At 40.3% G+C, this 24125-nt stretch overlaps 1 pseudogene; it reads right to left on the reverse strand.

Moving 5' to 3' along the window:
- Positions 1-2424: 2424 nt before the first annotated feature.
- The window catches only part of LOC140512373 (uncharacterized), a 35755-nt pseudogene continuing 14054 nt past the window's right edge, over positions 2425-24125 (reverse strand).

The raw sequence follows: 24125 nt of genomic DNA on the forward strand, positions 1-24125 counted from the left end.
TAAGAAAACTAAGGTCCAAGGTCATGTTGTTAGTAAGTAGCAGGGCTGCCGGCTCCATGTTCAATTAACCACCTTTTGAAAGTTGTTAGGTTCAGTAGTGTTTCATATTAGAAACTAGAAAATATAATTTTGGTGCTTTTGAAAAAATAATATTCCAGGTGTAGCCCTTTTGTTCTCATACACCATGATGGAGTTTAGGAACTGGACCTGTGATTTCACTGGTCTGGAGAACTCACATGTTGGCACCTTCTCTGCAGTGTATGGCCTTAGAGTCAACAAACATTTGAGCAACAAGTTGTATGTAGCAAACACTCTGCTAAGGGCCAAGGTACAAACAAAGGCAAAAACAGCCCCTCCTGTAAAGTAGCGCAGAATCTAACGGGAGAGAAAACAATTATGTACAAACAAGATTATGAAAATGCACAGAATTGGCAGATATCTCATTTGAGGAACACCGAGAGCTTTAACTGTCTTGCCTGGGGTCACACAACTAGTAAGTGTTAGAGGTGGGATACGAATCCAGGTCTTCTGACCTTGACATTAGCTTTTTATCCACTATAACCTGGTTGATATTTCTCAAAAAAAAATTTTTTTTTACACATACACACATTAAGATATTAAGTCTTAGATATGATTTCATTTACAACTTACAAGTATTTTCCACACATCAATATTTGAATTTATATCTTCTAATTTCTTATGATGATCATCACTGAGGTTCTTCCTAAAGGTCAGTTTGCAATAAAAGTGTTTTCTTGGTTATGATGCTTAGAACTTAGGTAGATGCTAGAAGAACTGGAATTCAATTTTTCTTATTATATAGGGATTGAAGACTGTAATACACTGTTTCTCACTGTTTCTTAACAATTCAAGACCAAAATGATGACTCATTAACAAAGAAGCTTTATTGCCTGAATTCTCCTTGTTCCATTTTTTTCACATCACCATTCGGTAGAATAACGATTCTCAAGTCCTCTCACCGGCATTTCCTTGGCAGCACCAACCAGAGACAGGAAGACCTGTGCTTCTCCCTTCCCTTGCTACAGTATCTCCTTTCACAGATTTGAGGCAATAAAAGATGAACAGAAATGCCATCAGAATGTGGCCACCTTTCATCTGACTCCTCTCAACCCTCCTGTCAGTGTCTGCTGTGGGAATGAGGCAGGAAAAGCCCAAAGGTGGTTCATCTTGTTTCTCAGTTTTTTATGAAATTTCCATTACATTTTTAGGGGGTAGTTTTAGTTCTCCAGGCAATGATACCTTGCATGTATATATGTACACACATATGTTCTTTGAGTTTCATTATAGAACTGTATGTAGAGGAAAAGCAGTGACTTTTTGTCCAGCATCTTAGAACTGTGCTCTTGTTTAATATGCTAAAAATAGTAACTAAAGAATTTGAAAGTCATATAAAATAATTTTAAAATGTGCCTCAAAATTTGCTTAGTTTCTTGACACTAGAAAATAGGGCCAGTAAGCCTTAGAACATTCTTCATTGTGCAGATGTGACAATGGATTTTTTTCCTATGCCAAAAATAAAACAAAAAAAGCCTTTAAAGTCAACCAAGTCTTAACTGGGATGATGAGTATCTCATAATTTTGATTATTCTTTCAATTGTAATGAAGTTGGTATTAGGTGCAATATATTCTTTCCTTGTGCTTTTAAAGTTGTACATGGCATATTTTTTTGTTAAGTACATTTTAATTATTTTAAATGTTTGTATATGAACTGATATTTGATTTATTTCTGTACAGCATGATTGAAGATGGTCTAAAAATTTTTGCACTTTTTTAGTCTCTTGAAAATTTGTAATCAGTTTCTAAGAATGTACTTATTTTGTATATAAAATGATAAAACTAGCTTTGTATGTATCATATACATACACATGTATATATATAGAGAGAAATATAAAAGTGAGTTTGGATCAAATAAAAAATTGGATGTTCTTGTTCTGGTGTTTGAGTGCACATCTACTATGGATAGATTGGCACACTTATTTATTTATTTTATTTGTTGGTACATTTGAGATCAAAGTTTAGTCAAAGTTTCTTGTGTGCCCTCATCCTACTAGTGAACAAAACAGAAATGATTCCTTTTCCCAAATGCCCACAAGTATGTTAACTTTGGCTTTAAATTGCTTTTTAACAACTGAAAAATGCGGACTGAAGTTTATCATAGAATTTATTTTTAAAAAGTTGCATTCTTTAAAGCCAAGTGGTCATAGCTGCAAAACTGATTTGCCAAACAGCATGTGAGAACATTAGGTGGAAAATAGCATCTTGGTTAAATTAAGGTTAAACCAGGTTCATGTGATTTGTTTTTAGTTTAATGTTTTATATTTCCTTTACTTATACTTGCAATCTTCTTTTGATTGTTTCATCACTGATACCGTTGACTATCTTTGCTGGCAAAGCTAGCAGCTTCTAAGAACCAGTAAGGAGAAAACTGAAGTCAGCTCCAGCCTCATGTTCTGTTGGTGTCTCACCTCTCAAGTTCTGTGTAGTCTAGGACTACTACAGTTTTACTGCTTTTTCTGGGATCTGGCTAAAAAGCTAATGTCAAAGACATGATCTAAATCAGTGAAAAACAGTGAATTAGTACCTATGTTAATAAAAATCCAAATATGGTTCTGAGAAGTTAATGGCTGGGCCTTGTTGTTGAGACTGAATCTAATAAAAGCATGCCCTAGGAGTACAAGCAAGTCCAAAGACACTTTCAATTAAATGAAACACTGCAATATAAATTACAATTTATTAATTAAAATAGAAACAACAGAAATAAATAGCCTATCATAGTTATTTTTGTCCCAATAAACTAATTTATATATCACAATTAGAGACAACCTTGGATTGAGGTTTCTGCTTTTTAGATTTAATTTTCAAGTGACAAGAAAAAAGCCTTCAAGTAAAAACTATTCATTACTAATGATTTATTAAAATCCCTTCCACAAGCAGTATTTTTTGCATATCTCCTTAAGTTTCATATGTACAGAAGTAGTTTCCTGTTATGAATAATTACTACCTAATTACTGATAGCTCCATCCCTAACCAGTGATTGATAGATAAGATCTACTGATACATTAATACCTTCACTAATTATCTAATTTTAACATATAATCTATATACTTGATGGACAGGTTTTTGAAAGTGACTAAATGCTGCCAAATGAACCAGCTGCTTTCAGGACTTTACTGAACACTTGGCTACCCCATCAAGAAAGAGGGTCTATAGCAAAGACCTGTCATTTGGGGCTCCTTCCTTGGGGCCAACTGTCTATAGCAAAATAAGGTGGAGGTGTCACAGAGGTGCCAATAGCCACGTCTGCTTGTCTTTAAGAGCACTCTGGGGATTAGCACAGACCAAGAACCAGGTGGCACTTAGATTTTACTACTTGTTGCCCCTGGTACCCACTCATTCCTTTCTCTTGCAGAAAGAAAAGTTTCAGTTTCTTCCAGCAATCCAGTTATTTACATCAGAATCAAGTTGGTTGGTTGTAGCTTTTCCTACACTAATGGTGTCAGTTGCCAGGTACCATGGAAGAGGCAGTATGGGACAGTAAATTTGAAAAAGTACCAGCATCTCATGGGGCTTTGCCATCCCTAGAGCCATGTGTCACTATGATAATGTGATAGGTTGCTGATTCCTGGACTAGTTATTTAATGAAGCTATGTAAAATTACTCCTTGTACTTAAAATAAGCATTTTCTAAAATTAAATTTTAACTGTACCTCAGAAAAGCCCGAGCTTTATTTCTTCCTAAAAGTGTAGCTTTGTTTCCTTCCACCAGTAGCATCGATCCTTTACCTAAACCCTTCATTAAAAATTTTTAACATGATAAGTCTGATGATGGTCTCAACTTGAGAAATAACGTGGCTATTGTATTGCAAAAAGATCAATAATTTTTATTATGGGGATGGTAGTATATGTACCCAGTCATGGGAATCACATACTCCTGACAATGAGGGAGAAAGTAAGAGGGGAAGGGAGAGAGAAAGGGAAGGAGAGGAAGACAGAGGGAGGTAGAAAGGGAGAGGGGGGAGAGAGAATGGCTACAAGTTGTGAGATGTTCTGCTAGAGGAGGGTTCCTGGCAGAAACAAAAAACTCCTATAGAACCAAAGTTTTCTCATCCACCTTGCAGCTGCTCTTGGATAAGGTACACCTGTTGAGTCAGTACAGGGGTGGGGGACTCTAGAACAGGGGTGGGGGACCTGGGGCCTCAAGGGCAGCAGTTTGACTGAATTCAAACTTCATAGAATAAATCCCTTAATAAAAGGATTTGTTCTGTAAAACTTGGAGCTAGTCAAAAGGCCATATTCAAGGACCTAGAAGATTATATGTGGCCTGGAGGCTAGAAGTTCCCCACTCCTGCCCTAATCCTTCATTGACATCAAGGATATCAGTTGGGTAAAAAACGACATGGGAATATAGTTATGGTGGCCATAACTTTACTGTCTTAGCTTTACCTCCAAGTTCTTAATAGAAAGAATGGTTCTTCAGAATAAGTAAAACAAAAGTTGTATTTTGCTTTTGAATAGTGACTATTTGCCTGGATAATTACTTTGTAATCATTATGGCCCTTGTTCTGTGAATGTTCATTAAAATCCAACATAGCCAATTCTAGAACACATCAATGCCGTATCTCTGCAACTGCAACCATGAAAGCTCAATAAAGGGACAATCCTAAGGAAAGAATGACCTTAATTCAGGGAATTTCTCCATGTCTGCCTGAAAAACTATTTATCCATTTAAGATATGTAGCTATAATTTGAAAAGGATTTGCTATCCCAGTTGACTCTTAACTTTTTATAAAAACCTGGCTTATCCCTACAATCTTCCTTTTCTGTACCTGCTCACATACTGTGCAACACTTCTAGAGCAAGTCATAAAATATGCAAAGTTGGTTCACTTCAAATTTATCTAATTTCATAGACCCTCATTACTGAATAGCAATTTTCAATTCCTACTTTATGGGAAAAAAAACCAGGCCATCTCTCCTGAGGTCCCTTTTCTCCTCTTGCCTTCTCCTTTGTTCTTGTCTCTACTTTAGGAGACGGCTTTCTCTTGGTCAAGGCCAACCACTCAACTCATGTTCTTGATCCCATCCCCAGGAGCTTCCTCCTTCCAACATTCCCTCTTTTCTGATCTTCAATCTCTTTAATCCCTGGTTCCTTGTTCAATGCTGACAAACATAGGTCTCCTCTATCCTTAAAAAAACTTACTTGGCTCTTTGCCATCTTCTTACGGCTTTCTTTTCTTTCCCTGGGTCACGGAAGGCGCTACGCCCACACGGATGGGAAGGTTTTCCAATTTTTGAATGCAAAATGCGAGTCTGCATTCCTTTCAAAGAGGAACCCCTAGCAAATCAAATGGACTGTTCTATATAGAAGAAAACACAGGAAGGGACAGTTGGAAGAGATTCAAAAGAAAAGAACTTGCTGGGCTGTTAAATACCAGAGGGCCATCACTGGGGCTTCTCTTGCTGATATAATGGCCAAGAGGAACCAAAAACCTGAAGTTCGGAAGGCCCAAAGAGAACAGGCCATCAGGGCTGCCAAGGAAGCCAAAAAAGGGAAGCAAGCAACTAAGAAGACAGCTGCATTTGCTGCTAAGGCTCCTACAAAGGCAGCACCTAAACAAAAAATTGTGAAGCCTGTGAAAGTTTCTGCGCCACAAGTTGGTGGAAAACGTTAATTGTCTACTAAATTGGATTAAGTAAAACAAAATTTAAAGCAACTGTGTTGACTTTGAAGTGGTTTGTAAATTTTACCTCAACTATGAAGATGTGGCTTGATGTTAATGATAGCTTAAGAAGCATACTTTCAGCTTTAATTAAAAATCAAGCTGTTCTAAACTAAGGAAATGATGGAACTGCCCTTAAATTGTGAAAGTTTTTGAGGTGGATCATTGCTTAACTCTTATCAAGTTGAATATCCAGTATTATTTTCATGACATAAAAGCCATAAAATTAGGTAATTTTGCTCTGATTTCATGCAGATTTATAGATTCTTACTTCACTTACTGCCAGGCCTAGAGGCCTGTGGGCTACCCGAGTCTTCCCTTACCTCTATCGGAGGTCTTCGGTTGGCCAAACCAGATGCTAGTATGAGAGAAAGGACGTTCCAGAGTCGAACAAGGGTGGAGCTTTATTTCAGGGTCTAGTTACAAGTGCAGGGGAATTCTTCCTTAGGAGGGAGCGAAGAATCTCCCAAGGAGGCAAAGATCTTACAATAAGAGATTGGAAGTAGAAGTATAAGTGGGGAGAAAGGGGGAGGGGAGAGAAGAGAGAGGAAAAGTGGAGCCTTGTTGTCCTCACCGCTCCGCGCCCCTCCACCCAAGAGAACTTTCAGGCTTTCCTGATCCTACTTAAACCCTCCAGCAGCATAGTTTGCATCTGAATACCGTGCTGTTAGATAACAATAGTGTGCCCAGATCCGGGACAATCTCAAGGGCGGGGAGAGCGCTCTCCCATCACGTTTCTCACGGGAAGAGGCGGAAATACACGAGATAGCTCGGTTCACCTCGATTCCCAGTCGTTTCCTGGGGGGTCTCATGAGAACTCTAAGATTTAGAAGTTCCCACCTTTACCCGCCTGAGACTGTCCACATGGAATTGAGCTTCCATCCCCAGCATCTCCCCCTTTTTGTTTTGCGCGGTGCACACATGGCTCTAGAGCAAATAGTGGCTGGAGGCTGAGTGGATTAGGAAGGCCTTTAGCATATGAGTACCCCACAACAAGACTTCATTTACACAGAAATCTGCAGCTAGCACAACTGACAAAGAGAGGCATCAGACAAAACAAAGATGAAGCTAAATGGCTGAGTTACAACAAGAGAAAGGGCAATCACTAATTCCAAAGCATATTCTAAGAGAAGCAGCTGGTGCGGCGCCTTACACATCACCACCCCCTCAGTCATGCAAATGCATCTCAACGGCCAAGCCTGAATGGCCAAGCCTGTGGTATTCAGGCGAAAAGTTGGTCATCTCCCGAAAAGTTGGTCACCCCTTCCTCCCCCAATGTCCTGGGTTTGTGATATCAAAGTCCTCCTTCAGCCGCTGGAAAGAGATGCCTAGATGGAGTGGGCAGCAAGGTTAAAGCTGTCAGCAGCAGACTCAGGTGGTGCATGATCCTTCTCCGGGCTCTCCGGGTCTCCGGGGTCTCCACCTCCTACGTCTCCGCCGTCTCCGACATCAGTTTACACCTACGGATCCTTCTAATGGGAATCCACGCATTCCCTTTTCCTGTGGAGACACAAACATACCCTGAACCCCATATTAGTATCTTATACGGACCTTTCCATTTCCCTGAGGCCATATCCTTTACCATGGCCCATGTGTCCTTATTTCCAGCCTGGGTATTACTTTCCTTGTGGGGTTGTCGTGGAATAGTCACAAAATGTCTCATAGCTGGAGTAGTATGTGAGTTTTTTGAGATATGCAAAAAATTGTGTGTATACACAGCTGTATCAAGCTCTGATTGTGTTAGGCGACCTCTTAATCTCCCCCTTTTTTGTTTAGCGAGGATCGCCTTTAAGATGAGATTGATAAGGCTGCATACTGGCTGTTTATTTTGGTATAGCTGCTGCCAGGTGCTTACAAATGCTTGATTAACATCTGTAAGGAACCTGAATTTTACGGATTTTTTCTTTATAACAAACACAGGAGCATTCCAGGGTGACTGTGATGGCTCTATATTTCCTTTTTCTAATTGCTCCTTAACCAATAGTTGTAGTGCCTGGAGTTTTTCTGGAGTCAGGGGCCATTGCTCCACCCAAATCGGGGTGTCTGACTTCCAATTCAAGGGTGGGGACTCCAGTGCAACAGCAATGGCCCTTACTAAAAATTTGATAGCTTCATCCCCAGGCGGCTCATGATGTCTTTGCCCCAGATGTTAAAACTAAGTCCTGGAATCACCAACGGCCATACGGTCCCTTGGCGATCCTCTGCCTCCCACTTTACTGGGTGCATTGTCTCTAAGGTATTTTGGCACCCTCCTATTCCCCACACTGGTCTTTGGCTTTCTTTAAGCTTCCAGTGCCGGGGTACTGAGCGACCGCTAAGGCAGGTCCTATCCGCTCCAGTATCAAGGAGGCCAGTCATGGGAATTCCATTGAGCCAGATTGTACACTCAGGTCTATTCTGTCCTATTTCCTTTAGTAACTGGATTTGAACTGGGTGCTTTAAGGGAAGGGCAATAGCTATGGGAAGCTGATTGTCTATATGAGCCGGCTCGGCTACCACATTGGAGCATGGAAGTGCTGTGGTGCCGGTGGGATAAACTCCTGTATATATAACTACGGGTGCATGAGAGGGGTTCTGTAATATCAGGGATTCCTCCTGTATGGGGTCTCTCAGGGGAATCATAGTAAACTGATGAGCTGCAAGCTGGCACTTCTCTAAGCTGTAAAGGTGTTGCATTCCTTCCTCTGGCCCCATAATCTCCTGTATTCTCCCTCCAAGGGGCCGTCCCGATTCTCTGCCAAAGGGTACACTTTCGGGGCCCTCGAGGGGCCCCTCACCCCGTTTCCCGACTTCCTACATTGTCTAGCTAGGTGACCTGGCTTTCCACATGAAAAACAAGGGTCCTGGCCCCTCCCTGTACTTATTTCTTTCCTACACTCTTTCTTAAGGTGTCCCGGTTTTCCGCAATTAAAACATTTTTTCTCCAAAGAGATATTACTTAAGGCTGCGGCCAGGTACTTCCCTTGCACCTGTGCCAAGTAGACCTGACTTCCTACCCTGTCACATCTCTGTATCATTTCTTCAACAGATGCATTCTTTGGCAGTCCCAGCATTGCCTTTTTGCAGTCATGATTACAATTCTGCCGCAGCAATGTCCTCAACACTATCTCTGTCCCTTGATTCTCCTCTCCCATGTCTCGGCCTACTGCCTCCTGCAGCCTAGCCACAAAATTAGTAAATGGCTCAGTGTTTCCTGCGTAATCCTAGTCATGGGAAACTCTCTCTCTTTCTTAGAGGCTATAACCTTCCAGGCAGCAATAGCCATTCCGGCAATCAAGACATAATCGGCGGCCGAGTACTGTAATTGATTTCCTGTAGCCTCAAACTGCCCTGTTCCTGTAAATCGCTGATAAGCCTGGAGGGCCTGAGCCCCTAGCCCACTGGTAGTGCTCTTTACCCTCTGAGAAAATTCTGATACCCAAATCACATTCTGCCCAGGGGTAAGGCAGGCTCTAGCTAAGCTCTTCCAGTCATCAGGAGTCAGAACAAACTGACCACTGAGAGTCTCAAGCATGGCTATGACAAAGGGTGAATTAGGGCCGTGCTTGGTACAAGCCTCTTTGAGAGTCGCTACTCTCTTCCACTCTATAGGTATGTGGCTCCTCCGAACCCCACCGGGGACACTGGGGTCCGCTATTTCTAGCACAGGAAATGTCCCTACGTCTTCTCCATTCTCTATAGCCTTTCGTATTCCCTTTTCCAAACTGGACTGTGGCCCTGGACTGTCTGACCAATGGAGCATGCTATAAGGAGGTGCAGAGGGAAGACACGGCGTATGCTCCCCTGCTTCGCCTTTCCCATCAGCTAGATGGTGCTCTGAATCTATTTTTTCTCTACACTCCTTAACTTTCTGCTCACCAGGGTTCTCCCCTCCCCTCTCTCCGCTTCCACTCTCATTCCAATCCCGCCCTGGCCTCTCCGGCCCTTCCAGAAGGCTCTTAATTACACCGTATATCAGGAAATCTAAATCCTCCAGCTCCCCAGGGCATAGTTGCTCATAAGCGGTCATTTGTTCTCCGACCGCTCCCCATCTTTCTCTTGATATTCCTGTCTGCTCGAGCCAAGGAGAAACTTTCCAAATCCTTTTACAAAATTCTCGGAGGTCGTTTAACTCTATAGTGACCCCCGCCTCCCTGCATTCCCTGTAAAGTATCTCAGCCCAGACCTCCTGTTCCTCTGGCTTTATTACTGGCAATTGATTCCCCATCCCTGCCCTTTTCCCATGGGTGTGGGAAGCTACTCTCACTCTTTCTCTCCTTCTGAATCTAGGATTCGGGACTCGTGTCTTTCACAGCCCCTTCCGGGTGTTCCCAAAGCACCCAGGATATCTGCGCTCCCAGTCCTCTGTTCGGGGTGCCAACTGCCAGGCCTAGAGGCCTGAGGGCTACCCGAGTCTTCCCTTACCTCTATCGGAGGTCTTCGGTTGGCCAAACCAGATGCTCGTATGAGAGAAAGGACGTTCCAGAGTCGAACAAGGGTTGAGCTTTATTTCAGGGTCTAGTTACAAGTGCAGGGGAATTCTTCCTTAGGAGGGAGCGAAGAATCTCCCGAGGAGGCAAAGATCTTACAATAAGAGACTGGAAGTAGAAGTATAAGTGGGGAGAAAGGGGGAGGGGAGAGAAGAGAGAGGAAAAGCAGAGCCTTGTTGTCCTCACCACTCCGAGCCCCTCCACCCAAGAGAACTTTCAGGCTTTCCTGATCCTACTTAAACCCTCCAGCAGCATAGTTTGCATCTGAATACCGTGCTGTTAGATAACAATAGTGTGCCCAGATCCGGGACAATCTCGAGGGCGGGGAGAGCTCTCTCCCATCACGTTTCTCACGGGAAGAGGCGGAAATACATGAGATAGCTCGGTTCACCTCAATTCCCAGTCGTTTCCTGGGGGGTCTCGTGAGAACTCTAAGATTTAGAAGTTCCCACCTTTACCTGCCCGAGACTGTCCGCCTGGAATTGAGCTTCCATCCCCAACAACTTACAACGAGACGTGCCAATGTTAAAATTAAAAAAAAAAAAAAGGAAAAAACTTACTTGATCATGGCTGATATGGAAATATGTTTTGCATAACTTCACATGTATAACTGATACCATATTACTTGCCTTCTCAATGCGGCTTGAGGGAGAGAATTTGGAATAACAAATTTTAAAAAATGAATGTCAAAAACAAATTTTTAAAAAACTGACTTGATCCTGTCATTCCACTGAGGCTTATTTTATATATCAGCCCATTTTCACCTCTAAATTCCCAGAGTGCTAAATGCTTTCATTTCTGTACTTCCCATGCCTCATTATAAGCTGGCTTCCAATGCTATTTGGATTCAGATTGCTTCCTCAAAAGTTATTGATCACCTCAATGATTAAGTTTAGTTGCCTTTTCTCAAACCTCATCCTTACTGACCTCTTTGCAATCCTATCAACACCTCCTTGTCTGAGAGCCCAGGATCACCTCTGTGCTACCTTTGTAGGTAGGGCATCAAAGGAGTACTTTCTGAAGGGCAGAAGAGAAGCTATAATTGTGTTCAATGGACACACAAATCACACAAGGCCCTTTGTGTCACACAGCTCTATATTCTTCTTGTGGACCACTGCCTGTGCTAATGTGTTTTCTCAGGATGCAATAAGGAAAGTTTTTCTGCTTAAACTTGATCAAATGAAAACCTGTTATGGAAAAGCATTCTGTCCCTAATGGTCCTCAGTTTCCACCAAATGCCAATTTTCTTGGTAAGACACCATGTTTGTCAGATGGAAATGCTTATTGGTCTGCCATCTATGGAAAGAACCTAGAAGAGAAAGAGATGCCACTGAGGGGTGTGGCAACCGCTGTATCTCCCTCTGGGAGATTAGTGACTGTGCTTCATTGAAGTCCTGACCTATATGTTATTTACTGATTGCTAACTAAGGGCTGAGAGCCTATGAACTGTGCTCTTCAGGAGAGTCAATGATGCCCTCTGTGATAATTACCCACTTTTTTCCTTTACAGTACTCCTAAAGGCAAGGAATAAACACCCAGTTTCTGTTGGTGTTTTGTTACTTTTAACTTACAGTTATCCAAGAAAATGTTTCTGATTAAGAATTTGTACACAAATGTACCATATTGCAAGCTCCTCAGAATAACTGCATATTCCTCAAAAATACTTTGAAATTTTCTGAGGACAGTTATTTTACTTTTCTTTAAATTTCCCTCAAGAGCTTGCTTATCCCTAAAGGGGTAAGTGGAACGGCTTAGAAGCTGGAAAATATAAAATCCTCCCAACTCCATGTTTTAAATACCATCTCTTTTCACTTGTCCTTCAAGCAATGTCAGCAAGTGTGAATTGTGTATATAAAGATCTAGACAGTTGCTTTAGCCAATATAAGAATCCATAATGAAACACCTACATCCATATGTGTGCTATTAACATCTGGATCCAGGCAGGGGAGATTGATGTTAAAAGGAACGAATCCCAAAGCCTCTCACGAAGGTGGGAACACAACTGCCATATCATTGGTTGTATTGATGCTGATGGCTGTGTTTGCTCCAGCACTAGATCTCATGTATGGAATACCTGCTTCAAAGATACACATCACTGTGATATAAAAAAATAAGTCATGAGTGAGGGGCCAAAAATGACCAAGAACAAACCAATATCAACAAAGACTTACTCCTCAAGAAGTTTAGTGTCTGCAATTCTAAAGAAAAACCATTTCTGAGGAAGCAGAAGTCTTTCTAAATCCCTGGCTAAATGTATGATGCTACAATAGCTGGGAACAAAGAAGAAAGACTCCCTTTGAAATGAGGAGCTGATAGCCCTGAGCAGTGGCACGGTGACTGGGAGGGGCCACTGATCACTGCATTAGAGAACTGCTTTTTCGAGCCTGTCAGGCACTTCGTTGAATCAATTGCTCTGAAGTGGACATGAGAGAAGTAAATACCAATTATGCATTCTTCTCTCTTCTGCCACCAGTACCTGATGACACCACTCACACCATGACACACAAGATGTCATCACCTGCTGCACTTTGGAGTCAGTTTTCACAGAGTCTGCACAATAAAAATTACACCTAAATTTGAAATGATGGCACATCCCATTTATGGAACTCTTGCTTTTAGATGATATGGAATGAACATGAAAATATTGCCTCCTGGTGGATAGCCTGGACTCCACCAAGAACCACAGGGTAAAGCTGTGACTTTTGGCACACCTAGAAGAGCGAAGGTCTCTGGGTTTACAGTTACCCCAAGGCAACAAATACAAAGGTCATGATCTCAAAGCTAGCTGAACCTTGCATCATATCACATTTGCCACAACTGTTTGTGTTGGCACAAATTAAAAAGAGATATTTGTTTTAAAATTTAATTAAAAAAAACAACATAGCAAACCCATAGTTATCCACAACAATCCTGAAAGGTGTGTGTTTGTCCTTCGTTGCCAAGGAAGACCATGCCATCAGAGAAATGACGATATGACTTGCACTTGACTTTGTTTTGAGTGAGGGAGGGCTGTGCAGGTTACCAGCCTCACTTCTCTTCCAGAGCCATCTGAATCCAGTGACCAGATATTCATCAGAATGAGTGGAGATGACCCAGGATGACTTGCCCAAGGTCGCACAGCTAGTAAGTGTCAAGTGTCTGAGGTGACATTTGAACTCAGGTCCTCCTGACTCCTACACTGGTGCTCTATCCACTGCACCACCTAGCTGCCTCATCCCGAAGGGTAAGAAAGAATAAACATCAGTTGTCCCTAGTTTCTACAAGGGTGATTGGAAATACAGCAAAGATTTAGGTTAGATTATCAAAAAACTTAAAAAACTGGCTTCCAAGAGAGGGAAAAGATGTCTTAAAGGGCCCCAAGAAAGCTAAAGAAATTGTTCCCTTTTTCTTTTTTTAATGCAGAAGTTTACTGCAAAAGTTCTTGAGTTACAATGCAAGGCAGGAGCTTCTGGGGCAGTATTTTTATCTGTGAAGGGAAAGAGAAAAGAGATAATGGAAAATCAGATGTCTTGCTCCTTTCCATTGTTTTCTAGATGTTCTTTTTAAGACACCAGAAACTATTTATTCCTTAGTAAACTTAATCATAGACCTCAAGTCAGTGGAAGTGATTATTATATTCATACAAAGTTTTTTTCAGAGCCTCTGAGGTCTCCGATAACATTACAAATGTGCCTGGGCTGACCATTTCCATTTCTCTTCAGCCTTCTCTTGCCCTAATAGAATTATATTCTGTTTTATAGAATGTAAAAATCAAGGTAGTGTAATCCTGTGCCTGGAATTCTTCACAATCTCATTTGGGTCAATTCCCATCTCAAAAATAACAAACAGGACACTTTATCAACAATATTTTTGTTAAAAGTTAAATAAATAAATTTAATTTAAAAAAAAACACAATATTTTTCAGTTCATCTAACACTTATTTCCTATAATTCTGAAAGCACTTCTGAAGAACTTCATCACCATGTTGTATTCAATATTAATAAGCTCTGGAGCTTCTTTCTAAAAGGGTCTTCAAACTGAGCTTCTATCATCTTTTAGATCAGTCTTACCTCCATAAGCAGGGCAGTTAGGTGGTACAGTGGATAGAGCACCAATGCAGGAGTCAGGAGGACCTGAGTTCAAATCTCACTTTAGACACCTGACACTCACTAGCTGTGTGACCTTGGGCAAGTCACTTAACCCCAAATGCCTCATTCTGGGTCATCTCCAGTCATCCTGGTGAATATCTGGTCACTGGATTCAGATGGCTTTGGAGGAGAAGTGAGGCTGGTGACCTGCACAGCCCTCCCTCCCTCAAAACAAAGTCAAGTGCAAGTCATGTCATTATTTCTCTGATGGCATGGTCTTCTTCAGCAAAGAAGAACGAACACACCTCCACAGGAACATAATAAATAATGCCATGTCTATCAATAGTGCTAGAGTACATCCCATAGATTGGCTGGTGATTGTAATGGCAAGTAAAATTAGGATCTTTTGCTGTTTTTGTTTTTGTATAATCAAGTGCCTGATTGAATCTTGCCTTTATCAATCAAGAGTCTTACTAGGAGTATAGAACAGAAACAAGAGTTTCTTTAACTAGAAACTATGTCTATATATTTGTATTGTTAATGTGATTAAAGATCTTCCCCACCCATTAATGGGCCTGCCCATTAAGGGGAATTTGATTAGGGAAGATTTGTAGAACACCTACAGCTTTTGCTAATGAGGCACTGGCTCTCAAGGGTTGTGGATGCCCTCTGGCTTTAAAAAATGTGTAAATACTCTGAGCATGAGGTTTTACTTTGGGACTTACTTTTTGGTAAGAAGGTTTGAGTGCCAGATGAGGACTCTGGGAAGCCACTAAGGAGCCCCCTGGCTTTGAGAACCCACATGTTGTGCGTTCCTCTCTGGTAACTGGTCAGACAGCTGTACCTATCTATTGAATTATAGTCAGGCAGAGGAAGCCTTGTCTGTTGATTACTTTGGGGCTTACTGATTGGAAGTGTTTGTTTGGCCAGATGAGGGCTCTGGGAAGCTGCTAACAGAACCCCCCAGCTTTAAGATCCCAGATGTCATGCTTCCCTCTCTGGTAACTATGGTCAGGCAGCTGGGGTCCAATTGTCTGTTGAATTCAGGCAGAGGGAGCCATGTCTTGATCTTTTGATTTCTCTGTATTTTCTTTGAAATTCAGGTGCTGACTTCCTCAACTAACTGAATGATATGTATGTACCTGGTTAAAGGAATGATCCATGTGCTTGATTAAAGTGATTATTAACCCCTGGAAAGTTGCTTTCCCTTTATGAATGTAGATCAAAGAACCTGTGATAGCAGGCCCCCCAGTGTGCACTGGGGTGCTTACTGATGCAGTGATATCTGATTCTGCCTACAGGAAGAGATTAAAATGTGGCAGCTGACACAGGAAAATGAATAACAACATATACACACAGAATCACTTAATTGAAACCTCAGCAAATTAATTTCGGCCAGCTTACATGTAGGACTCTTTTCCTGATCTCAGGAATCAGATTTAAATGATATAACACCTTTAGAAGTCTGAAAGCATTACCACCACCCGTAGAGGAAGAACCAAAGTACATTTTACTTTGCCTAAATAAAAATACTGAAATTGTGATATTCTCAATGAGTTCTCACAGTAGAAGTTGTGCGCAAACAGGAACGGTCCAAAAACAGACAACGAAGGCTAGGAACATATGAACAGAGCTTAGTTATTTGTTTGGGGGAGGAGTCAGTCCATGTCCTCCCATCCTACTCCAACCTTCAGAGGGTAAACTCTTTAGTCTGAAGGGTGGTGGAGAAAACTAAAGTGGCTATCGACAATAAACATCTGAATGCTTACTTTACACAAATCTTGCCCAATCTGAAGGAAAAACCAAGAAAAAGAGCTGGAGTTAGGCCTGAGGAGGAAGAAGTAGGACTGACAGGGCTACTAGAGCTTATTCAAATCATGTTTCCAAGAACAAGGTGAAGGAAGGATAACCACTGACACCACTCTTTTTTTATATCTAGTTCTAGAAACACTATATAGCCAAGTCAAGGAAGGAAGAAGAGAAAGGACTGAGCATTTATTAAGTGCCTACATGTGCCAGGTATTGTTCTAAGAGCTTTACAAATATTATTTCATTTGATCAATCAATCCTCACAACTACCCTGAGAGAAAAAGAAATTTCATCCAAAATAACTACAGAATGTATAAAAAACTATTCACTTACTGATTCAATACGAAAACAAAACATCCTACAGAAAGAGAGATATGAATGATTGGAGAGATATTACTTGCTCATAGTTGGGCAAATCAATAAACAAATATATTGATACCACCAAAGGGCTACTTGATAGATCTAGAAAAAGTAATGAAACTCAAAGGAAATAATGGGAGAAAAAAAGTATGAATAAAGGGAACCTAGCAGTACAGATATCAAAGTATACTACAGAGCAGTGATCATCAAAACTACGAGATAACTACTAATAATGGGAAACTAGGTGACACAGTGGATAGAGCATTGGGCCTGGAAACAGGAAGACATCTTCCTGAGTCCAAATCCAGCCTCAGCATTTACTAGCTGTGTGACCCTGGGCAAGTCACCGAACTCAGTTTCCTCATCTGTCAAATGAGCTAGAGAAGTAATTGGCAAATTGCTTCAGTATCTCTGTGAAGAAAACCACAAAAATAGGGTCACGAAAACTTGGACACAGCTGAAGAACAATGATGGTTAACAAATAGCTAACCTGAACATGGGAACAGATTAGTTATCCAAGACCCAGAAGCAACTGAGCCTGGTAACCAGTGTTTGATATTCAAAGACTTCAACTATTGGGATGTCTTTGAATTTATCATTAAGTCCATGGGGTTTCTTGGCAAAGATACTGTAGTGGTTTGCCATTGCCTTCTCCAATGTGTCGCCATTTTACAGATAAGGAACTAAGACAAATAGGAGTTAAGTGAACTATCCAGGATCACACAGCTAATAAGAGGCCAGATCTGAACTCAGATCTTCATGACTGCAAGCCCAGTGCTCTACATACTGCATCAAATAGCTGCCCCCTACTGAGGTTATTATTCAATAAAAACTAGTGGGAAAACTAGAAAACCTTCTGGAAGAATTTCAATAGAGACCAACTTCTCACACCACCACATGACACTCTAAATGAAGTTTCCTGATGATCTCAATACAAAAGGTCACATTACAAACAATTCTGGCTTATTAACTTGTCCTCACACACAATAGTGCCTCTCTGAGCTTTTGTGCTGGCTGCGCCCCATGCCTCATATGCACTACTTCCTCATCTCAGCCTCAATTACCCCAAACACCATCCGATAATGAAGCCTTCCCTTCTAATCACCTACTATCATGCACGTAAAATTTGGCAAGATTCCCCAGTGATCCTTGCTATCTATCATAGACATTAACATTCCTATTATCTCTAGATTATGATTAGGACATACCTTTCTAACTCAACATGAATTATAGTTTATTCAAAAGTTTCTTTTTGGGATGTGGGCCAGCTCTGTGGCTTTAGGTCAGCTAATTCCTTGTGATTCTGTGGTAGAACAAGATGACCTCATACTTTCTTATACTGTAAGGTATATCTCTTCACCAAGAAAGTAACCTTCCATGGTCTTATTTTTTTTGAAAAAAAAATTTTTAATCAACAAAAACCTGCCTTTTCTCCCTCCTACTTACCCTTCTAGGAAAACTGTACTCCAAGTCCATCACTTCTTTGGTAGGAGGGAGAACACATTTTAAAAAAAATTCTTTATTTTTCTTTCAATCAGCAAAAATTTATCCCATCCCACATTCTCATTTTCCTCTCCTCTAACTGGAAAAAGAAAAACAAAACCCCATACTACAAAGGTATAATCAAGCAAAACAAATTTCCATATTGGTTGTGTTTTTTAAAAAAGTCTCATTTTGCACTCAGAGTCCTTCATCTCTCTATCAAGAGGTAGGTAGCATATTTTATCATTAGTCCTCTGGAATTGTGGTTGGTCAGTATGTTAATCAACTGTTCCTAAGTCTTTCAAAGTTGTTTTAGTATAAATTGTCCTGATGTGCTCAATCTGCTCTGCAGTGGTGCATACAAATCTTCCCAGGTTTATCTGAAACCAACTCTTCATCATTTCTTATAGTACGATAGTATTCCATCACATTTTATATACTTGTTCAGATAATCTTCATTTCTCCCACTCTTTTTCCAATTCTTTACTATACTTCTAGAGAGCTGAACTATTTTTGTATATCCTTCGAGTATGTTTTACTTAGGACTAATCCCTCCCCTAATCTACCTCTCTACTTTCTCCTTCTCCCCTTTCCCTCCTATTTCCTTGTTGGATGAAATGTATTTTTTACCTAGTCCTGAGTATGTGTAGTCTTCCCTCCTTTGATCAGTTAAGAGTGAGGTTCAAGGAATGGCTGAACAAGTTGTGGTCTATGAATGTAATGGAATACTACTGTGCTATAAGAAATGATGAAGAGGGCACAGAGCCAAGGTGGCAAAACAGAAAGACACAGATACACTAGCTCTTCCCCTACCATAAAATACCTATAAAGAAAGACTCTCAACAAATTCTAGAGCAGCACAAGCCACAGAACAATGGAGTGGAGGAGATTTCCAGCCCAGGATGACCTGAAAGGCCAACAGGAAAGGTCTGTCACACCTGTCACAGACTGTTTGCAGATCCCTCAACCCACAGGCGCCAAATGTCAGTGAGAGGGTTTTTTCAGCTGGCTGAGAAGGGAACAGGGTCTTCTCATAGCTCTGGCCTCAGGTGGCAGGTGGCAGCAGCAGAGGGCAGCAGGTCCCACAGCAGCCTGCATCCATTGTTGGATCATAAAACCCTTGGGGGCACTGAGCAGCTGATCCTTACCTCAGCCCTGTGTGGAGGCCCTGCCCCCACCTAATGCTCCTGGAGGAATTGAGCAGCTGATCTTTATATTTATCCCTGCCCCTGCTGAAAGCCCCTGAGGGAATTGTGCAGCTTATCTGAATCTCAGCCCCCAGTGCTGGCTTGGTGGAACTGGAGGCCAGGTGACTGTGGAGAGGAAACTACTACTCACAGATTCTGGGCACAAAAATTTCTGGATGCTCCTAGACCAGTGTACATGCTTGACTGTGCCACAGATCTTACAGATCCCCCGAGTATACCCTACTCTTGACAAAGGACCCAAAAGTCAAGAAACTGGTTGGGAAAATGCCCAAAAAAGGGAAAAAAAATAAGACCATAGAAGGTTACTTTCTTGGTGAAGAGATACCTTCTCCCATCCTTTCAGATGAAGAAGAACAATGCTTACCATCAGGGAAAGACATAAAAGCAAAGGCTTCTGTATTCCAAACATTCAAAATAAATATTCATGGTCTCAAGTCATGGAAGAGCTCAAAAAGTATTTTGAAAATCAAGTAAAAGAGGTGGAGGAAAAATTGGGAAGAGAAATGAGACGCAAGAATATCATGAAAAGCAGGTCAACAACTTGCTAAAGAAGACTCAAAAAAATGCTGAAGAAAATAACACCTTGAAAAATAGGCTAACTCAATTGGCAAAAGTGGTTCAAAAAGTCAATGAAGAGAAGAATGCTTTAAAAAGCAGAATTAGCCAAATGGAAAAGGAGGTTCAAAAGCTCACAGAAGAAAATAGATCTTTCAAAATTAGAATGGAACAAATGGAGGTTAATGACTTTATGAGAAACCAAGAAATCACAAAACAAAACCAAAAGAATGAAAAAATGGAAGATAATGTGAAATATCTCATTGGAAAAACAACTGACCTGGAAAACAGATCCAGGAGAGATAATTTAAAAATTATGGGACTCCCTGAAAGCTATGATCAAAAAAAGAGCCTAGACATCATCTTGCATTAAATTATCAAGGAGAACTGCCCTTATATTCTAGAACTAGGGGGCAAAATAAATATTGAAAGAATCCACCGATCACCTTCCTGAAAGAGATCCAAAAAGAGAAACTCCTAGGAACGTTGTAGCCAAATTCCAGAGTTCCCAAGTCAAGGAGAAAATATTGCAAGCAGCTAGAAAGAAACAATTTGATTATTGTGAAAATACAATCAGGATAACACAAGATCCAGCAGCTTCTACATTAAGGGATTGAATGACTTGGAATATGATATTCCAGAAGTCAAAGGAACTAGGACTAAAACCAAGAATCACCTACCCAGCAAAACTGAGTATAATACTTCAGGGGAAAAATGGTCTTTCAATGAAATTGAGGACTTTCAAGCAGTCTTGATGAAAAGACCAGAGCTGAAAAGAAAATTTGACTTTCAAACACAAGAATCAAGAGAAGCATGAAAAGGTAAACAGGAAAGAGAAATCATAAGGGACTAACTAAAGTTGAACTGTTTACATTCCTACATGGAAAGACAATATTTGTAACTCTTAAAACTTTTTTCAGTATCTGAGTAGTTGGTGGGATTATACACACACACACACACAGCACAGGGTGAGCTGAATAGGACGAGATAATATCTAAAGTAATAAAATTAAGGGATGGGAGAGGAATATATTGGGAGGAGAAAGGGAGAAAGAGAATGGGGCAAATTATCTCTCATAAAAGAGGCAAGAAAAAGCTTTTTCAATGGAGGAAAAAAGGGGGGAGGTGAGAGGGAAAAAATGAAGCTTACTCTCATCACATATGGCTTAAGGAAGGAATAACATGCTCACTCAATTTGGTATGAAAATCTATCCTATACTACAGGAAAGTAGGGGAGAAGGGGATAAGTGGAGTGGGAGGATGATAGAAGGGAGGGCAAATGCGAGGAGGGAGTAATTAGAAGTAAACACTTTTGGGGAGAGACAAGGTCAAAAGAGAGAATAGAATAAATGAGGGGCAGGATAGGATGGAGGGAAATGTAGTTAGTCTTACACAACATGACTATTATGGAAGTCTTTTGCAAAACTACACATATATAGCCTATATTGAATTGCTGGCCTTCTCAGTGGGGAATGGGGGTGCGTAGGGGGGAAGGGAGAGAAGTTTGAACTCAAAGTTTTAGGAACAAATGTTGAAAATTGTTTTTGCATACAACTGAGAAATAAGAAATACAGGTAATGGGGTATAGAAGTCTATCTTGCCCTACAAGGAAAGAGAGAAGATGGGGATAAGGGAAGGGAGGGGTGTGATAGAAGGGAGGGCAGATTGGGGGAAGGGATAATCAGAATGCATGGCATTTTGGGGGAGGGGGAGGGGAGAGATGGGGAGATGATTGGAAACTCAAAGTTTTGTGGAAATGAATGCTGAAAACTAAAAGGAAATAAATAAACATAAAAAAGAATTGCTTAATATTGTAATAAAAAAAGAATGTATGTATAGAACTCATATAAAATTGCATGCTATTTTGGGGAGAGAGGAAAGAGAGAGAGAAAATCTAAGATTTATGAAGGTGATTGTAGAAAACTGAAAACAAATAAATTTTTAAAAATTGATGTTCAAGTGTCAGCTATTTCCCTAACCCTTTCCTCCTTTATTTGTATAGCCATCTACTTATGCACCCCAGATCATGTGAGATAATTTTCCCTAACCATCCTCTCCTGCTCCTGTATATTTCTCTTTTTGTCCCTTTTCATTCTTCTTTTAAGATCAGCAGGGAATAACAGAACCAATCCCAAGTTTTGTCTAATTAGACTACCTCGAGGTTCCCCTAATAATGTTTAAAAGGGTCACATATATCATCACTCCATATGAGAATGTAAGGACTCTCATTAAAAACCCATTTTTCTCCCTGAAAGGTTATACTCAGCTTTGCTGAAAAAAATTATTCTTAGTTATAAGCCTTTATCCTTTGCCTTTTGGAATACCATATTTCAAAGTTTAAGTTAAAGGCATAAAATTTCTATGTCTTGCCAATAAGCAAATAATTTTACATTTTACTTCTACAGGAGAATGAAACTGCCCATCTGATATCAACCTTTCTAGCTGGAAGCTGCTGGCTAAGTATAACTTGAAATTACATACAACGGTTTTTTTTGTCATACCTTAGCAATGACTCCAGTTCTCCTGTCTTATTTATGTAACTATCTTCTTAAGTAAAGACCTATTAGAATTTAGAACTTTTGAAAACAAAATTTAAGAAGAAAACTTAAGCCTTTGAAACTATAGATTCAAAATGATTTCACCAGACTTACCTACAAATATGGCTTCAGATTTTCTTACAGCTTCCACAAGGTCAGAAGATTCATGAATGCTCTCTAACCCATATCCTTAAATTCAAAGCAGAATTTGATTTATTCACATATGATATGACTTCTGCTTAAACAAGAGGCAACATTTTCAATCATTAGAAACTGGAAAGGGAAAGCCCTTAGCTCACCCTCTAACAGAGATAGGTAGCTTTCTGATACAGCTAAGTATTGGACCTCAGTGCTAGGCCTTCTGGCATCTCTGGGTAAGTTAACTCCATAAGGCCTTAGTGTGTTCTTCTATAAAATGACTTATTAACAATGAGCTGATGTACATGAAAGTGCCTGAAAACTATTTTTATCTTTTTTGGGGGTAGTTTTTTTTTCTTTTTAACTTGACCTATGATTTCAACTACTTGGGAAACTCCAAAATTCTTCCTACTGCCTGATGACTCAGCTTTAACTTACATAGTCTTAGAAAATTACCAGGCACTCTAAGTTTAAGTAACAGCTACACAGCCAGTATGTGTCAGCATCAGGCTCCCTGAACTCAGCCCTTTCTGATTCCAAGGTGACCTCTAGTCACTATACACGCTACTTCTCAAAGGCAATATTATTTCTAGCATTTCTGAGATTTGAGGCCAAAATGACTTCCTAGGAAAGTCCCCACCTATATTTTGGATTAGGAAAAAAAACAAGGAACTAAAAAGCTATTGCTAGACCAGCTGAATTCTTAAAAAATTGTGCCAACTACCTAGATTCTAAAAGTGCTTTTGCACAAGTATGATACATGGTGGATATGTTAACTGAAAGCTGAATTACTAAAATTTAGTAATTCTGGTAAGTCTACAATAAGAGAAACAGATTTTTACCTAAGCTTTCAAATTTTTCTCTTGCAGTTTTGGCCTATGTATCTCGATCATGAAGTGCATATGGAATAAAAAAGAACTCACTCCACTTTTCTGGAAGGAAAAAAACAAGAGATTTTCACAATACTTTAGTACTGAATGATGTTTCTTAGTTCTTACTGTAAATAGATTTGACTTATGGTTCTGTCCTAAGGCTATATACATCTTAGGTCTGTTTACAGGGAAGTTACTTTTCCAAACTCAAAAACCAGCCTCTACTTCCAAGCTTGACCTTGAAACCAGTATGAGATAGTCATCACATGTATCTAATTCTTAAATACAAGAATGTATCAATTCTAGGCTGAACTACTGTTTCTTTTTTGTAAAAACTGATTTTAGGATTTCTTCTTTCCAACCCATCTAAGGAGAGGTGAAAGTGGTGCTGCCCTAGCTAACTCCCATGGTTGCTCTGTGGGTAACATGAAATACTCTATGTTAAAGTACTTTGCAATCTGCCTTCAAACCTTAACATTCTCTTGTAATGATCCTGGTTTTCACAGAAGTTTCATGACATGACTACCTGTTGACACACTTGACATTGCTGATTATCCTTTCTCCGCAGGATGTTTTCTTTTTTCTGGGTTTTTGTAGCTGTTCTTTCTCACATCTCTTCTTTTGTTTTCAGTTTTCTACAATCATTTGCATAAATCTTAGATTTTTTTCCCCCTCCTTCCCCCAGATTGCATGCAATTTTATATGGGTTCCATATATACATTCTTATTAACTACATTTTCACATTAGTCATGTTGCATCAAAGAATTAAAATGAATGGGAGAAACCATGAGAAAAAAACAAAATAAAACATAACACAAGAGAAAATATTTGGCTTCATTCTGTGCTCCATCTCCATAGTTCTTTCTCTGGATGTGGATGGCATTTTGTCC

The sequence above is a fragment of the Notamacropus eugenii genome, chromosome 6 (genome assembly GCF_028372415.1).
Source record: "Notamacropus eugenii isolate mMacEug1 chromosome 6, mMacEug1.pri_v2, whole genome shotgun sequence".
Classification (NCBI taxonomy): Eukaryota; Metazoa; Chordata; class Mammalia; order Diprotodontia; family Macropodidae; genus Notamacropus; species Notamacropus eugenii.